The sequence below is a fragment of the Triticum urartu genome, chromosome 1A (genome assembly GCF_056163025.1).
Source record: "Triticum urartu cultivar PI428250 chromosome 1A, HENAU_Tu73, whole genome shotgun sequence".
Taxonomy (NCBI): domain Eukaryota; kingdom Viridiplantae; phylum Streptophyta; class Magnoliopsida; order Poales; family Poaceae; genus Triticum; species Triticum urartu.
The window spans coordinates 56,304,530-56,321,361 of NC_141873.1; the positions used below are offsets into that span (position 1 = coordinate 56,304,530).

At 49.0% G+C, this 16,832-nt stretch overlaps 1 pseudogene; it reads right to left on the bottom strand.

The window, feature by feature from the left end:
- Positions 1–14,586: 14,586 nt before the first annotated feature.
- On the bottom strand, positions 14,587–15,167 carry LOC125532690 (uncharacterized; annotated as a pseudogene).
- Positions 15,168–16,832: the final 1,665 nt, after the last annotated feature.

Here is a 16,832-nt window from a genome sequence, read left to right on the forward strand (position 1 = left end):
AAGGATCGTTTTCGCTGGATTCAAGGACAGTCACACAAGTATGGTTCATGGATATGATTCTCAGATGATGTTGAACTTTATAGTGATCGTTAGTTCAACGTCACCGTCCTTGGATTCCAAAGACGGCCACACAAGAGATCATATGTTTTTTCTAAACTTGGTGATGGTGATGTTAAACTCTACAATGACTAGTTGGTTTCCAATTTGGGTTCGACCACCGATGTGAGGTTCGGCATTGCGACTTGGAGCAGGCGAGTAGGAGGAGACTCCATTCACGAAGAGGCGGAGGGGGGCATGTTGGGCTCTTCCATGCCCAAGTACCACCCCGCATGGGTGTTCGCAAGGTTGTCGGGGTTGCGTCGGCCAGCCATGCGGGAGTGGTACTAGAGCATTGGGGCAGAAGAGAGTTTTGGTGGGTTTACTATTGGGGACAAAGATTTTTGAGTGACTTGAGATAGATTATCTTTGGTGGTTGACATGTGGGCAAGCAAGTTGCAGGTCCCAAATGTCTGCGAGCCCAAAGTCGTATCCCTTGAGTGAGAGGATCCAAGTTGAGTGGTAGAGTTTGTGTGTAGGAGCAAAGAAAGGTTCCCCACATGTCATTGACTTCTATTTTAATATTTTTCCCACTTGTTGAAATAAACTCAATTCTTTTTTGCGGGTGAAATAAACTCAATTTTGAACTATACGTATACGAAATGAACAGTTAAAATCACAGAAACAATATAAACAAGTACACGTATACAATTGTGGACCATGTGCAGGGAATGGATAAAATATTCAATTATTTGGGGGAAAGTGAAAGTAAGATTTTGTGTGTGTTTACACACACAAAAATTGTAGTTCCTTTTACTAAAACTTGGTGTGACATACTAATATTGGTACATGAGTTGGTCACATACATTTGGAAACAATACACAAAATTTAAATACAAGCTTGTCCACAAAATGGACTATCTCAAATATTATTTCATAACATTCACAACACATCTTCAACTTTATACCACATAGCCAATTTCAATGACCAGTTGAGCTCTTTTTCACTTCAAAATTCTCTACCTCTTGGTTTAACATTTCTAATAATGAATGTGAATTAAAATCACCATTTTAATGTTTAGAATCTTCTCTAGCTATTTTATAGGAAATAAAAATGAAAAAATATCCTAATGTTGTAAAAAATATGAACAATTTGGCAACGAATTACAATATTGATTCAATAGCTTATGATAAAAATCCTAGAATAATGCAAGTAAGATAAACATTAATTGTTCACCAAGTGGACTATCTCACATAGCAACCCATGCAAATAGCCACATAAACCAATTGGCTCTTTTCCACTTAAAAATTTGACTACATCTTGACTCAAGGTTTGTAATAAGGAAAGTGAATTAAAATCTCAATTTTTATGTAAAAAAATATTTTAGCATTTTTCTAGCTATTTAGTAGCTTGTGATAAAGTTATGGAAGGATGAAAATAAGAAAAGTACTAATTGTTCACCAAGTGGGCTATCTCCCATAACATCTCGTGCAAATATCTATTTAACCGAATCTCGGTGGTCATTTGAGCTATTTTCCATTTCTTGAATACACCTTGATTTAATATTTGTAATAACATGAACTAAAATCACCATTTGTTACGTAAAAAATATTTAGTTAGCATTTTTCAAGTATTTTAGAAGAAAAAATTATCAAAAAAGAGTAAAACTTAGCACGATGTCCTAATATTTGTACATCAGCTTGTCATAAAATCTCGCATGATTTATAGGAAGGTTAAGAACAAATTGGTAAAAAATGGTTCCTTTTAGCCCAACTATGACATCATTTTCCAATGGTAAAATTGGGTTTGTGCCTCTACCTAGTTTGAATATTCAATGATTACCACCAAAATTTCATGAATTGTGGATGTCTACTAAAGTTTACGAAGAAATTAGCCGCATGCCCATGTTTGCTGTCTCCATGAGCTGTCGTTAGGTCAGCCCCTCGTTACCGTTTCCTTTGACCAACTTCCTCCTTATGTTGGGCCGGCCAAAATTGGGGCATGTGGGTGATTATGCCTCTCTCCCAATGGCATTCCCTAGCACCCCAGCCCACCAGCCACCGGCAGTCGGCACCGTCCCTACTGGCGCCATGGCTATATCTTACCTGCAGCGAGAAGAGTATCAGTTTCGCCTCTAGCGGTCGGTGCGTCCTCGCCTTAGTAGGTCGGCCGATCAAAGAGGTTTTAGGAAGGTTCAATGGACAAATTCCGGCTAGTTTTAGAACCTTCTAGGTGGTTTCCTTTTTCTTCTTTTTCGAGGTACATGTCTACCTTTTTCAATACATGTTGTATATTTTTCGTAGACACACATAACTTTTTTTTAATATACATTGAAAGTTTTTCAAATACATATTTGACCATTTTTTTAATAAATGTAAACATTTTCAAATACAAACTTTGAACATTATTTTGAATTGTATGAAACATTTTTATGTTACGCTAACATTTGTTCCACATTATATTAATACTTTTTCAATGTCATGTATATCTTTTTGAAACGTGTGAACATTTCTACAAATATCACAGATTTTTCTTGAATGGTACGAGTTTTATTTTAACTTACAGGGCTGTATTTTCAAAATGTGATGAACGTTTTCTAAAATCACACACATATTTTTCATATTGTCTTAACATTGTTTAAATGAAACTAACATATTTTTGAAACATGCAACATTTTAAAATGCTAATTACATTTTATTGAATGCTATCAACATGTTATAAAAGTTATGAAAAAACAATTTTATACTGCATGGACATTTATATGCATGGGGCGTGTTTGGTTGCCGTGCGCTATAGTACCCGCATTGCATACACTTCTCCACCCAACCTGACTAAGCAAATGCAGCCTCAAATGCACCATCTGCATGTTGTTTGGTTGCCTGCATGGGCAGAACCACATTGCTTGGTGTTTGGTTGCCTGCATGTTAGTGGACAAACCCAAGGCATGGTGTTTGGTTGTATGCAACACCTGGTGTGTGGTAATCTCTTTAGCTAGTTGGTGAGGTTACCAACACACTTCGGCACAACCAGTAGCACATATCATAAGCAGAGCAGAGTATAAACAAAGGATCAACTACTTAAAAGCATATTTCAGATAAGCAGTACCACACTTCATAACAGTTCTACGCATAAACCATAAACATAAACAGTTCAAAGCAGACTCGATAGTACTTAGGAGGCCCCGGCCCTACTCCTTGGCGGCGAAGGCTTCGTCGTGCTTCCTGCACTTGTTGACGACCTCAATGACATCGTCGTCGAAGATGATGACCTTCAGGTTGTCGGGAGTGAGGAGCTTGAACGTTACCATTTAGCCGATCTTGATCTGATGAACGACTGCTAGGTGGCCCAACCCTGATCCAGGGTCACCCTGCCGTTCATCAACTTCACCATCACCTTCCAGGAGCAGCCGGTGTTGTTCCTGAGCTTGAACTCCTTCGGCACCGTGACGAAGTGCTTAGTGAAGTCCAAGGGCATGGGGATGCACTCAAGCTTTGGTGCAGGATGACCTTGCAGAAGTGAGTTGGGCCATCCTCCTGATGGTAGTGGCCATAGTTGCGGCGCTTGTTGCTGGGGGGCTCCTTCATGCCCTCGTCGTCGCCACCCTCAGGCGTCTTCGGGTCTTCCTTGGCGGTGGGCGGCAACACAACCTCGTCGGGCATTGGGTGAAGGGGTTGCTTGCCCTTGTTGTCAACGGTCGGGAGCACCTCCGCGCCCATCTCATTGCTCTCCTCAATCTACACATAATTCATGGAGTCAAGCACATCACAGATTTCATGGCTAATTGAAGAGCATGTAGTTAAAACAGCATGACTGTCACTCTTCTCCCCCTCTCCATTCCCCCTATATTTACTCACCCTGCCCACCACTACTTACCCACCCCATCTCTCTTCTCTCACTATCAACCTTCCTCCTCCTCATCGCCATGAGCTCTAGCTCCAGCTCCAACACCAACCCCTTCCCTTGGGGTATTGGCTGGAGGGCCTTCTTCCTCGAGTGGACGGATGGTGACCGGACCAAGTTCGAGAACACCATGGAGGTGTGCTCGAACTTCGGCTCCATGCCTGAGATGCAGAAGGAATCTAATGCAGTGCTCATGAAGGTCACTGCAGAAGAGCTAAAGGCGCTGGTTCCTGACCCAGCGAAGGGCGCGATGGCAGTTGACATCATTCACTGGGCCATGAATCAGGCCGTCTCCGACGACACTAAACAGAGAAAGAAGTGGTGCAAGTACAAGACCTACTGGGCTCCTAATGACCGGCGTGCCGCAGTGTACTGGGAGACGGCTATCGCGCCTGTCGTGGTAACGATTCCGACAATAAAAGAGGGGTAGGATAAAGGAGCATGATCTATCGAGATGCATATGGGTGACACGGTGGTTTTAGCGAGTTCGGGCCTCTCAAGATGGAGATAACAACCCTACGTCTCGTGCTCCGGAGAGGCTTTGTTTTATCTTAGTATATATCCGGAGATTACAATGAGAGGGGAACAGATCCCTGTAGTCCTGAGATTAATGGTGAAAAAGAAAGAGAGATGGAAGAAAAGAGCCCCCTGGTCTAGTGGTGGGGGTGGCTTATATAGAGTGCGCCACCCCCTCACCCCTTATGTTACACGGTGGAGCATCAATGCCATAATGCCTGCCCACTAGCTACAAACCGTCATGCCGACTATTGGTCTTTGCATATCCGAGTGAGTTACACGGTCGAGTGGAATGAGCTCGTCGAGTGAAGTGTCGTGCTCCGAGTGGTTGTCTGCGTCCGAGTGATTTTCAAGTTGTGGTACATCTAGACGGCGATCTGGCCCAGGGGCCCAGTACAGAGTATACGGTGTCCATGGGTAGGGCCTTTAGGTCAGGCCTGTTACCCTACCCCCAATGCATGTCCTCGTCAGCAGCCCCCGAATCGGTCGAGGTTGAGCGGGTCGAGTCGAGGTGAATTCCCAGATGAGTCGAGTGCTACGGAGGCACTTATGAACTCCCTCTGGTCGCCCGGTGATCTTATCTCCGCATGTTGCCTTGACGGATTCCAGACTGTATGGAGTGATTTGGAGCTGGTCCTGCATTGAGTTACTGATTACTCCGAATTTCTTCACGCCTGGAACGTGTATTTTTTTGTTGTTTGGCCGTCACTCGGACCGGGCGGACCGTTCCGAGTGGATACCATTCCAGTGGGGGCACGCTGAGTGCACCCACTGGGTGTAGTCCCCGAGACTGCCGTCGACTGCGGGCAGTCGGCGGGAGTCTTAGAGCCTGTCCTTTTTGTTGTTGTTCATCACTCGGACTGGTCAGGCCGTACCGAGTGGAGATTACTCCAGTGGGGGCACGCAGAGTGCACCCACTGGGTGTAGTCCCTGAGACCGCCGTCGACTGCGGGCAGTCGGTGGGGGTCTAAGAGAACTAAAAATCTTCTTAGCTGGTACTGATCGAACTTGTTCTTCTCTGACTCGGAGGTCGAGTAATTCTGGAGCCGGTTTTGCATCGAGAAAAGTGTTTCTTTCCGAGTTCTCTTCCAGTGGGGGCACGCTGAGTGCACCCACTGGGTGTAGTCTCCGAGCCTGGCAGAGGGTTTAAGTGTCCTGGTAAACCTCCACGCAGTCGACACGGTAAATATCTTTTTAGTCCAAAATTGAGTCAATCGGATGCATCTTCAGGCGTTTGACATGGTAAGTAAGCTCAGCTTGGAACTGATCTTCATGCACTCGGTATGGAATAAATTCAGCTTGGAACTCGGTCAAGTAGCTAAATCTTCGTGCTCTCAACATGGTGAATGAAATCGGCTTTGAAACTGACGACTGTAGAAAAAAGTTGGACACTCCAGGGAGTAATCATTCCAGTAGTACTTCTTATATTGACCGTTAAATTTTGCGTGAAATGGGTATTTGTCCGAGTGGACGTGCTTCCCAACTGATCGGGGTATGTTGACTGCAAGGAAAAACTTGGTGGCACTCGTATGTCTCCTGGAGGAGATAGACTAGTGGTCTGACATGGACATGCCATGAAACCCGACTGGCGAGGCTAGTGTGTGGGCTGACTCTCCGGAGAGATTCCACTCATTATCCTGGGGGAACACCAGCACATGCCATCTCTGAGTCCAAGTTTGTGAAACTGATGCCTTGGGTCCTAGGATAAGGGCCAGGTGTATTCGTAGAGGAGCGTCGTTTTCACCCTTTTGCAGTCTGAAGATGACTTCAAGAAATGATTTGGGTGATCGTCCGAGTGGACAGTACTACCATTATAGATTTTCGGCGGAACGAGCATGTATGGTCAGAAAGATATTCCTGATGCGATCAATGGGTTGATCGAATGGGCATAACCCCTGAGGGCAACATGGCCAACGGCTGTGCGCAGCCCCCGAGTGATGCTCGAAAGAGGTAAGCTTGCTACAGAGTGTGATATGAGGTTGATCATATGAGTAACTTAGTCGTTCATGTGCTGGGGGTGTAAACGACTTAGCTATAAAACAACTTAGCTGTCTGAAGGCGCGCGAGTGGCCGAGTGGTGAAGATGTGTTCAACCGAGTGGTGACACACGGGGCAGCCGAGTGGCAAGGATGTGACCAACTGATAGGCAATGTGCGAGATGGCCGAGTGGTGATGAGGTGACCAACCGAGAGGCGACGCGCGGAGCGGCCGAGTGGTGATGAGGTGATCAACCGAGAGGTGACGCGTGGAGCGGCCGAGTGGTGATGAGGTGACCAATCGATATGCGACACGCGGGGCGGCCGAGTGATAATGAGGTGACCAACCGAGAGGCGACGCGCGAGGTGGCCAAGGGGCGATGATGCGTACAACCGAGTGACGACGCGCGGGGCGGTCGAGTGGTGAAGACATGCACAACCGAGTGACGACGCGCGGAGCGGTCGAGTCATGATGTGTGAGGTGGTCGAATGATGAAGACGTGCACAACTGAGTGGCGACGCGCGGAGCGGCCGAGTCATGATGTGCGAGGCGGTCGAATGATGAAGACGTGCACAACTGAGTGGCAACGCGCGGGGCGACCGAGTGGTGATGAGGTGACCAACCGATGGCGACGCGGGGGACGGTCGAGTGGTGATGAGGTGACCAACCGAGTAGCGACGCGCGGGGCGGCCGAGTGGTGATGAGGTGACCAATCGATATGCGACACGCGGGGCGGTCAAGTGATAATGAGGTGACCAACCGAGTGGCGACGCGCGAGGTGGCCAAGGGGCGATGATGCGTACAACCGAGTGACGACGCGCGAGGCGGTCGAGTTGTGAAGACGTGCACAACCGAGTGACGACGCGCGGAGCGGTCGAGTCGTGATGTGTGAGGTGGTCGAATGATGAAGACGTGCACAACTGAGTGGCGACGTGCGGAGCGGCCGAGTCATGATGTGCGAGGTGGTCGAATGATGAAGACGCGCACAACTGAGTGGCAACGCGCGGGGCGGCCGAGTGGTGAAGACGTGCACAACCGAGTGGCAACGCGCGGGGCGGCCGAGTGGTGAAGACGTGCACAACCGAGTGGCGACGCGCGGGGCGGTCGAGTGAGGATGCGCGAGGTGGCGGAGTGAAGGACTAAGTGTCCAGCCAAGTGGCTGAAATGGTCTTCGAAGGACTTGGCCGGATGCTTTCGAAGCTAATGTAGCGATGAGGTCGGCGTAGTGCGGTTGCGACACAATAAGACCGGCGTGACAACTGAGTCTGAGTAGGAATGAAGATGGCGTGCAGAGCGTCTGGGTGGTTATAAAACTTGTCAAAGTGGCGGATCAAATGTACTTGTTGAAGTGAAGGATCTGACTGGTGATGAAGGACTCGACTACTCAGGAGAGTGTCATTCCAAATGAGATGCAGCCCCCGAGTGCGGCGTAGCCCCCGAGCGTACTATAGGCTTCGACAAACGGACATGTCGGAATACGAGAAATATAGTTTTGAATGGATGATTTGAAATTCATCGAGTCGGACTCAGGTAAAGATGAGGAGAAGCTTCCGAGTGATGCTCGAAAGAGGCAAACTCGCAAAAGAGTGAAGTGTGTGAAGTTTAATTATAAAAGGGACTTATCTATCTCATGCCTGACGAGGTCTATATCATTAATACGATGAAGAGGATTCCACAGACGGGTTGGCTGGATGTATTTGAAGTCAACAGAGCGACAAGGTCGGTGTTGTGGTGCGCTAGGATCGGTACGGTGACCGAGTCCGAGCAGCATGAAGTTGGCGCATAAGGCCATCGAGTGATCGCGTAACTTGTGTAAAAAAATGGCGCAAGCCAACGGAATAATTTCTCGAAGAAATTTGATGTGTGCTGAAATGATTTGTGTTTATAACACCCATAGACACCCGAGGTCAGAATGCTGAAATGATTTGTGTTTATAACACTCATAGACACCCGCTGGGAGTGCAAGGGGCTTGCTGGTTAACCAGCAAGAGTCCGAAAGAGCGAAGGATCCGTTCGAACTTGTCGAAGCGGCGGATCTGACTGAACTCATTGGAATACTGGCTCAAATAAAGTGGAAGTGTAGTGTTTTGACTGAGTTGCAGCCCCGGAGGACCGATGCAAATTCGAAATGAAGAACGACACATGGTGTTCGTGAATGATGTATGCGAAAAAATTGAAGATGGACTCGTGAGTCTCATAACCAGTACTAAGCAAGTATGTGAAAATAAGAAGCAGAGCGTAGAGGTACACTCGGTGGCGTGGCCTCCGAGTGAACGTGATGTGTGAATTATGGGACAATCGGAAAGACGGAAATAACAGAATGTAAAATGACTTAACTATTTGAAGGCAAGCGAGTGGCCGAGTGGTGAGATGAGGCGATGGTGACAGTCGACCTTCGTCTCGGTGTCCTTGCGGATAGGGATGGAGCGCACATTATGCTTGTGATGCAGCTCCTTGAATTAGAGGTTTGCTCTTGTCTCAGTCAGATTTTGGCTACTTAGGCGAGTCCTTGGACTGCAGCTAAGCCTCCGAGTGGGAGGCTTGCTCTCCACTCGGTAGGATTTCAAACACTTAGGCGAGTACTGGATTGCAGCTAAGCTCCCGAATGGGAGGTTTGCTCTCCATTCGGTATGATTTTTTTTCAAACTTAGGCGAGTACTGAACTGTAGCTAAGCCCCCGAGTGGGAGGTTTGCTCTCCACTCGGTAGAATTTTTTTCAAACTTAGGCGAGTACTGGACTGCAGCTAAGCCCCCGAGTGGGATGTTTGCTCTCCACTCGGTAGGATTTTTTTCAAACTTAGGCGAGTACTGGACTGCAGCTAAGCCCCCGAGTGGGAGGTTTGCTCTCCACTAGGTAGGATTTTTTCAAACTTCGGCGAGTCCTTGGACTGCAGCTAAGCCCCCAAGTGGGAGGTTTGCTCTCCACTCGGTAAGATTTCTTGAACTTAGGAGAAACAGATTCACAGCTAAGTCACACACTGGGGGATTTTGGCGATGACGACGTGCAGGGCGGCCGAGTGGTGATGAGGTGACCAACCGATGGCGACGCGCGGGGCGGCCGAGTGGTTATGAGGTGACCAACCAAGGGCGACGCGCGGGGCGGCTGAGTGGTTATGAGGTGACCAACCGAGGGCGACGCGCGGGGCGGCCAAGTGGTTATGAGATGACCAACCAATTGGTGACGCGCGGAGCGGCCGAGTGGTGATGAGGTGACCAACCGATTGGCGACGCGCGGAGCGGCCGAGTGGTTATGAGGTGACCAACCGATTGGCGAAGCACGAAGCGGCCGACTGGTTATGAGGTGACCAACCGATGGCGACGCGCGGGGCGGCCGAGTGGTTATGAGGTGACCAACCGATTGGCGACGCACGGAGCGCCCGAGTGGTTATGAGTTGACCAACCGATTGGCGAAGCACGGGGTGGCCGAGTAGTTATGAGATGACCAACCGATGGCGACGCGCAGGACGGCCGAGTCGGTCAAGTTGATGATGAAGTACCCAGCGGAGTGGCGACGCGTGGGGTGTCTGAGTGAAGTAGAGGCGTCTCGCGGAGTGGTGACGCGCGAGACGTCCGAGTCGGTCAAGTTGATAATGACGCGAGCAGCTTCATCACCGCGTGCAGGGCAGCCGAGCGATAAGGACATGTCCAACCGAGCGAGGACACACGAGCGGCCGAGCGCCAGTGATTCGGTTTGGTCTGAGTGAGCTAGTCCCATCCGAGCGACCATGCCGACTGGAGAGAGTTGCTGCCCACTGGATGATGCCGGAGGGAGGCAGACGATACATAAGGGAAAGCTGCCGAGCGCCCGCAGAGGCTGCCGCTGAACCATCGACGTCGGACGGTCGGAGGGAGAAGCTGCTGAGCATGGTGGCGTGGCCAACTGCTGGTCCCCACGTCGCGTCGGGTTTGTACCTCCAGCGCGGGAGACGCTGTCGTGTGTGAGGGCGGAGCCAGCTTACGGTTGAGAGGGTGTTGCCGTCATCGGATGCTTCAGTGTGCTGTTGACTTTATCGTACAGGTTATCAGCGAGCTCTTGCCGTACGTCGGACCGAGGAACCGCCAGGGCGTCGTGCCGGAGGCCATCAGTCCACAGGAATTCGTCAACGTCTGCCGTTACGATTCTTGATGAGGTTGCCCACGTCCAAACCTGTACGTTGCATGCAAGAAGCGTTAATTACCGATAATTAGACAGGAGTTAAGGCCGTCCATGCATGCAAGGAAAGTTTCCCTTCCCCATGGACATTTATCCCCTGCATGCAAGAAATAAATCGGAAAAGAATTAAGGTTAGAAGGAGAATCAAAAGGCGGGGCACAGAGCTCCCTGGTCGGCCATGGCCGCGGCGGCGGCTTTTGCATGGACCCAGCACGAGCTGAGGCGGCCGGCGACAAGTCCGAGCGCAGGACGGCGTTCTCCTGAGAGTCTGCGTGCGGGCGGAGGTCGAGGTGGTGCCGACTGCCGAGTCGATCCGGCAGCTTCCGTCTTATTGACATGGACAGCCCCGCGCATCGACCACGGGGGTCGCCGCCGCGCGGTTGACAAGGGACGCCGCTGCAACGCGCCATGTCAGGCCGTCGCAGAGATGAGGTGGCCGTTGTTGCGCCAGTCCTGCGCCCACATCGCCTCGACCACAGGCGAGCTACAGCGCTGCCAGAGGGACCGCCAAACGCCTGCAGTCCGGGCGGGCCGAGCTCGGTGGAGAGGAAGAAGCAGGTCGGCGCACTGGCAACCGTGCGTGAGGACGATGGCTGCAACCCTTGGCGCAGAGCGACCGTGCCATAGTCCCTTTCTCGTCTCTTGTCTAGTCTATTCATCGTAATATTTCGTTGTTGATCCGGATGGGTGCCTGCTCGTACAGGGAAGACAACAACGGGCTTGTTTAGATCCACGACGATTGTTAGATCATAAAACGATAGTATAGAAAGAAATCTCCTGATTGATCCGTTTGTGAACGGTCATGCACGCATGTAGCGTCAGGTGAAGATGTATCTTCTCCCCTTCTTTTGAGATGCTTCAACCGTCAGGTGAAGCATGAACATAAAACTAAACATAGATGAATGAAAAAACCATCGGCATCATGGCTCGATAGATGCCATGCCCTACGGTGGGCGCCAACTGTCGTGGTAACGATTCCGACAATAAAAAAGGGGTAGGATAAAGGAGCATGATCTATCGAGATGCATATGGGTGACACGGTGGTTTTAGCGAGTTCGGGCCTCTCACGGTGGAGATAACAACCCTACGTCTCGTGCTCCGGAGAGGCTTTGTTTTATCTTAGTATGTATCCGGAGATTACAATGAGAGGGGAACAGATCCCTGTAGTCCTGAGACTAATGGTGAAAAAGAAAGAGAGATGGAAGAAAAGAGCCCCCTGGTCTAGTGGTGGGGGTGGCTTATATAGAGTGCGCCACCCCCTCACCCCTTATGTTACACGGTGGAGCATCAATGCCATAATGCCTGCCCACTAGCTACAAACCGTCATGCCGACTATTGGTCTTTGCATATCCGAGTGAGTTACACGGTCGAGTGGAATGAGCTCGTCGAGTGAAGTGTCGTGCTCCGAGTGGTTGTCTGCGTCCGAGTGATTTTCAAGTTGTGGTACATCTAGACGGCGATCTGGCCCAGGGGCCCAGTACAGAGTATACGGTGTCCATGGGTAGGGCCTTTAGGTCAGGCCTGTTACCCTACCCCCAATGCATGTCCTCGTCAGCAGCCCCCGAATCGGTCGAGGTTGAGCGGGTCGAGTCGAGGTGAATTCCCAGATGAGTCGAGTGCTACGGAGGCACTTATGAACTCCCTCTGGTCGCCCGGTGATCTTATCTCCGCATGTTGCCTTGACGGATTCCAGACTGTATGGAGTGATTTGGAGCTGGTCCTGCATTGAGTAACTGATTACTCGGAATTTCTTCACGCCTGGAACGTGTATTTTTTTGTTGTTTGGCCGTCACTCGGACCGGGCGGACCGTTACCCTACCCCCAATGCATGTCCTCGTCAGCGCCACCGACGGTCATCGGTGGAGAGCCTAAGGAGGAGTAAGAAGAAGCGGTGTGAATGCCAGCGAGGGCGCCGGGGCCGTCGTAGCTGGCAGATCGACCTCGACTCCGCCGAGGACGACGACGACGACCCGTTGGCCCGCACAGCGATGATGAAGAAGATGAAGGCCAGCGACTCGACCAGCCGCTCCGCACGCCGGTGACGGCCGCCGCGGTCAGCCGGTGTCTGTTGTGTACTCCTTATCCCCCAATCCCCCAATCCCCCTTCTGCATTCCGATCTTGCATCTATGAACTCGTATGAACTGCTATGAACTAGTATGAACTACCCCTATGCTTATCTACCTCTATTCCCCATTCCCCTCCACTGTGGATCGAATCTATCACCGGATCGAACGGGATAAAGTTTTGCATGTCGAAGAGAGAGAAATGCTTACTGCCATTGCCACGGTCCAACTGCTGATCCGCTCGCCGGTGATGGAGTCCGGTGGTCTTCTTCCTCTGCCCCGATCCGCCGCCGCCGGTGAGAGTTGGGAGAGTAGGGAAGAGTGGGGAGAGGGAGCGGTGAGGGGCGGTGATGCTAATAACTGCCGGCGCTTCGGGAAGCAATGCGGCTTCTCGAGCGTGGCCGCGCGCGTGCAGCCGCCGCCGCCCACGTGCACCGTTCGGGGCTGGCCCTGGAGAAGCTGCCGATTCGTGCGTTCCCAGTGAGCCAGGCCCAGAGGTACTTTAAGTTTCGTGTTGTGCAGGCCTAATAGTAAAACCAGGCATCCAAACAACCCGTTCACTTCCCGTGCGGGCCTGATTGGGCCATATGCAGGCAACCAAACACGCCCATGATGAATGCTTTTAAAATTTTAAGTAAATTAATTTTAGGGAATATATGTATTTATAATATTTCAAAAATATAAAAAAGAAAACAAACGGACAAGCAAAGCGACCTGTCCTGAAAGAACACAAGATGAACATTTATATGCACTCAATGAACAAGATGCTGCAGTCAGGCAGGCACAAGCTCTTTCTCGCGGGCACGCATCTGAAGGAACCCCCAACCCCTCAAAAAATGTGTATGAAAAGAGTAGACAAGAAAACATATATTTGAAAAAAGTTATTCAGGTATTTGAAAATGTTAAACTTGTTTAAAAATGTTTCATATGTATAAAATAATTATAATATGTTGAAAAATAAACATCAAAACGTATATTGAAAAAATATTAATCTTTATTTGACATTTTTATAGATGTATAAAATGTTCCATACGTATACTCAAAATGTACACTGTGCATGAAAAAAATTAGACATGAATGCATATATTTTAGAAAATGTTAGTCATGGATACTAGAAAGGTTGAACGTGTATAACAAACTTTCTGCCATATACGAAAAATGTAGAATTTTATGAAAAAAGTAGACATATATAGAAAAAATAATGAAAAGGAACAAAAAAGGAAAAACTAGATGAAAAACGAAAAAGAATCAAGAATGAAACAAAGAAAAATGAAAATGAAAAAAAGGAATAGATAATAGTACTGATAAAAGACCCTCGTAGAAGGAGGAACTCAACTCACACATGAAAGGAAAAATCCAGCGAGCATACGCGAATTGAAAACTCAGAGAAGGAAACTCACTCGAGTGCATGCGTAATGGGCGGCGACCCACTTGTGAGCGATTGATGCGGGCGAGACTTGTAGCTCTCAGCTGTCTTGCGGACGCGTCTATGTCTCGGTGGCATGACAGAAATAGTACGTTACTGTAGGTTTGGTCATTTTCTTTTCTAACGCCGTTACTTGTTCCCGGGAGGACTTGCCGTCTTGGTCCCCCAGCCGAGGAAATTTTAGGATGTGAGCACGTAAGAGCATCTTTAACAGGCGCCGAACGCGCCGCGTGCTAAAAACTGCTTTGCCGCGCGTCCATCGTCTGGTTTGGCGCGGCACGCGCAGTGCTGGCTCCAGTAGCCGCGCTAAAAAGCAGCGCACACGCTGCTCTAGCAGCGCGCAAAAAATGCAGCGCACGCTTATTCTACAACATTTTTTAATAAAAATTGCATAGATAAAAAATGATACAAAGGTATTATACATTGATGCAATTAGATAGATAATTCGAAATTATAGATAGATAGAACTACGGTGCAACTAGATAGAAACTACTATGGCATACATAGATAGAAACTACTCCAAGTCGCTACCATCATCACCATCATCATCCTTGTCGGTGTTGTCCGAGGTATCGAGCCACATGTCGTCCCAACGTTCATCGTTTGACGTGAAGATCGACCTCCCACCTGTTGCAACAATATTGGACTGCGCATTTGCCAATGCCTTCCGCCGACGCCGGCCCGCCCGCTCCACGCGGCGCCTTACCGTCCTCTCCGCCCAGTAGGCACGCTCGTCGGCGACGTCCTCCGGGTGGCGACGGCGCCACTCCGCCATGGCTCGCTCGTCCTCCTCGGCAATGAGGAGGCGGCGCTGCCGCGAGCGTGGTCAGCACGGTCCATGTCGGTGATGAGACGCGGCGGAGCGGCGACGCGCTGCGCCTGCTCGCGCGTGAAGACGTTCCGGAAGTTCATCTGCGACCGAGGCCTCTCCAAGCGCCACGCCGCCGCGTCGTACACGCGGGCCGCCTCGTACGCGCTCCGGAACGACCCGAGGCCGAGCCGGACGTCGCCGGACCGGATCTCGGCGGAGTACCAGCCGTTGAGGCGCTCGCGGGCGCCGCGGTAGCCCGAAGAATCCCGGCGGCGCGGCGGCATGGTGGCGCGGTGGTGGCGCGGAAAGCGGCGAAGCGGCGAGGTTGAGAGGGGAGGGCGTGTGGATGTGTTCTGTGCGCGTGGCGAGCGCGGGATTTTATAGGCGGGCGTGAAGTGGCGCGCCAAATCTACCGCGCTGCGTGCCGCTTTCTCCCGCGCGCGCAAACGCTTCCCGCGCACGGTAAGTTCCCGCCAACGCTGGAGCGCGCGGAACCAGCCGGCGCGCGCTAAAACCAAACTTTACCGCACGGGCGCGTCTTTTGCCGCGCCTGTTGGAGATGCTCTAACGGCATGTACAATGGTTGATAAGATGGTATTATCTTAAGTTTTCAATATAATTTAAAGATGACAAAAAAACATGTCTACAATGGTCATCTCTTAGCCTTATCTTCAACAACTATTATTCCTAAAAATATGATGAGACATATTGTGCTATGAAATCATCTCTTGTCCTTTCTTAAATAAGAGAAGACAAGCCTTTTCTTATGAATTCTCTCTCTTCCATCTTATCATTTATACTACGTGGCAGTTCTAAAATAGCATCATTGTACATGCCCTAAGTAGCACACCAACATAACACACCTGGACATTAATTTATAAAATCGTTTCATGTGTTTTAAAATGACGATGGTGCACGTAAGTAGCACACCAACCCATAATGTTTTTTATTTATAGAAAATGCACAACTTGCATAAACAAAGTACACATAAAAAATATATTTGAACAGTGTTGATCAAGTATTTGATAAATGCTAAACATGTAGAAACATTGTTCCTGATGTATATGAAAAATATACAATTTTATGAAAAAAGTAGATATCAAACAAATATTATCAAAAATATTAATCATGTATTTATAAATTGTTAAATGTGTACTGCTTATGATGTATACAACAAATGTAGATCTGTATCACAAAAAGTGTACACCAAAACATATATTTGAAAAACATGCCGATCCTGTATTTGAAAAACATTAAAGGCATATAAGATGTGTACAAAAAGGTAAAAAGTGAAACATATATTCAAAAAAGGATTTGATCATGTACTTGGAAAGTATTTAACATATATAGAAATGTTTTGTGTTGCATTTGAATAATGTACAGATGTGTATAAAAAAAATTAGACATGTGTTGGAAAAAAAGGCTAAAGAAAACCATGAAAACCAAAGAAACAAACAAAGAAAATGGAAGAAAAAATAGATAGAAAAAGGAAAAGGAAAAGGAAAAACCGAAGATCTCATAGTTTTTTTTTGTTGTGTGTGTGTGTGGGGGGGGGGGGGGGGGCGTGTCTATGTATTCCGCAAAAATTGCCGCTGCTGAGTCCCACCTTTGATTTTGGCCTTGACAAAAGTTCACCACTGTCGGGATGTGGGGTTCCGGCAAACCCTTAAGGTTCGAACACTAGGGTGCGCGCGAAGTCTTTTCCTCCAACCGATCTACGCTCTAGCTCTCTAAGATCTTGCGGACGAACTCGACGAACTCACAACACAGAAAGACACGGGATTTATACTGGTTTGGGCCACCGTTGTGGTGTAATACCCTACTCCAGTGTGGTGGTGGTGGATTGCCTCTTGGGCTGATGATGAACAATACAAGGGAAGAACCGCCTCCTGAGGTTGATGCGTTCTTGAGCTCGGTGTGCTTGTGTGTGCGGGGGTGGTCTTTCTCGA